Genomic DNA, 2,670 nt, shown 5'->3' with positions numbered 1-2,670 from the left:
CGCCTGTTATAATAATACCATTACAGCGTAGACAAATGTTCATATCAAAATACAATTATTTTTCTTATTAACTATTAAAACATTAGACACTCTTGTTATGAAGGTTAAATCAAATTTTTTGGGTGCGGTATTTCATATTTAGACTGTGTTAACATACAAAATTCTTTTTCATAATTTTTGTCAAGGTAAACTTAACAAAAAAAAAAAAAGAAAAAACTTACTATATAATAGCACACACAGTAAATTATTGTAGTAAGTTGACACATTTTAGTTTCAGTATTTTTTTATGATTGTCTTTGAAACACTTTTCTACTGTAACAAATCTGTGAATAATTCAGAATTATTATTACTACTATTGTTATTATTAATTTGTATTTGTACAATTCTACCGTTGTGGTAATGAAATCTAGGAAATCATGAAAAATTAAAAGAAGTTTGTGATATCATTAATATTATGTTTAATAATAATAATAATAATATATCCTGACAAAACATTATAATGATTTAACGTTTTGTATTCTTGGTCGTTTATATTTAAAGCGCGTGCAGTCATATCCAAAATTCTCATAATGTTGAGTTAGATGGCGAGGAGCTGCTTTGTGTCAATGTAATAATTAGAATCCGGATTTGTATGCATTTTCATTTTTTTCGAAACTGCATACTCTCGTAAGAAAATCGTCACTTTGACGTCAGAAGAATTTTAAGTATATTTAGAAGAAAGGTAATTATAATTGTATACCTCGATTACTTTTATGCATAGGTATATAATCTTATAAACAATCTATAAAAATTGGTTTTTTTAAATTTCAAATTTCTTTATTTATAAATCTATAATCTATATATTAGTTTCAGCTAATTTTTATTTTGATAAGATATTTATTTTAAAAGTAAAAACTGGCTCAAATCTATATATACTTACTTGTATTTGTATTTTATTTTAAATTGTACTTTACTTGTCCATTTAATGTTCATGATCAAAAAATCAAATTTATCTCTTTAAATTTTAACCAAAAATAAATTAAGGTTCAGTTTTTAATATTGGCACCCCCAAGCACCCCCCCTAGTTGCGCCTAAATATTTATAATTTATTGTAAGTAATCAAATTAAACTCAAATGATTCAAACAATTTTTGCACAATTCTATAAAGCCAAGATCGTCTCAGTGACATTTCCATACTGAACATACAATGGAGAAGAACTTCCGAGATAAATGTAGAGAAAGTCACTAACATCTTTTCAAACGCAAAAGCGAAGAAAAAACAATTTTGTTAGATAACTTACAAATGCCCCAGACAGCAATTTTTTTTTTTTTTTTTATTTTTTTTTATCCCGCGGCAACTTAGGCCATTGGGAGAGGGGTAGAACAAATTTTTTATTTAATAATATTTTTAAAACATTATAATAACGAATAATATTAGTTTAACGCTATTATAATACTATTATAATATTATCATTACAAAATGCTGTCTGGGTGTGTTGAAATTATACTATAATAATACCTACTATTTTTATTATAACAATAAATTATACAATTAAATATTTTTGTTTAGATAGCTTAATATAATAATTTATTGACATTTTATAAATTTAGGCCCCAAATTAAGATTTGCACATCAGCCCCAATAACATGTAGTTACGGCACTGGGATTGTTGATGCATAAATGCAAACAAATTCGGATAGTATAGTAATGATATAATATTATTCGATGTATTAGGCCGCTATATTATTAGGTGCTACACAGCCGTAAAAACGATATCATTATTATTTATTATAATAAATATTGTAGTAACTGTTGTTCATAAATCATAATATTATATTTTATGCAGTCCTTGACTGATACAGCCGGTGATAAGCAACTGTACGCTTTGGAGACGAATAACATTTATATAAGTATACATAGACGTAGTTTGACCGTTTGAGGGGTGCGAGAGAGGGCTAAGAGCTATAATAGGTATAAGTAAAGAATTTTCAAAGTTGACTTGACTCGAGCTCCTTTAAAACAATCTTCCGATTAATAACTATGTAAATATAGTAATACATATATATATTTATTTTAGTATTGAATATAATTATTTTACGGGATGCGATTATGCGATTGAGTTATTAGAGTATCGTCATGCGTCATATAGGTACAAGGTACTCATATATTATATATGGAATGTACATTTTTAGATATTTCCACGGCTCTTACTTTCTGAAGAATTTCGAAAATTTGTTTTCAATTTTTTTTGAGGGGGATGGGGTGATTTTATACAAGTCAAAAGTAAAATATTTTGCGACAGCTAAACTACCATATAATTTGATCGCGCTCACAACGTGCCTAGTATAATACTACGCGCCTCAGTGCCACCTTCCTTAGTAGTCTGTATATACATTTCATTTATAATATAAACGAGTACCTATGCAAAAAGTAAAACCACTCATAGTGTATTATCCACTTTATAATAATACGAGCATTACAATAAAGCAGGTAGTTATATTTAGGTTTATAATGTGCATACTCTGACCGAGTGAGAGCGATTTTATTAGTGGCCTTATGGGTGGATCGCGCCGAATGTTATTAAAGCATAATGTGCGTATATCGACGTGCACACGTGCAAATTTATCGCGATCCTACTTATACCTTCAAATAATAATAATAATAATAATAATAATAATAATAATAATAAT

This window comes from Acyrthosiphon pisum, chromosome X (assembly GCF_005508785.2).
Source record: "Acyrthosiphon pisum isolate AL4f chromosome X, pea_aphid_22Mar2018_4r6ur, whole genome shotgun sequence".
Taxonomy (NCBI): domain Eukaryota; kingdom Metazoa; phylum Arthropoda; class Insecta; order Hemiptera; family Aphididae; genus Acyrthosiphon; species Acyrthosiphon pisum.
Note: the sequence above shows the minus strand (reverse complement) of the source record.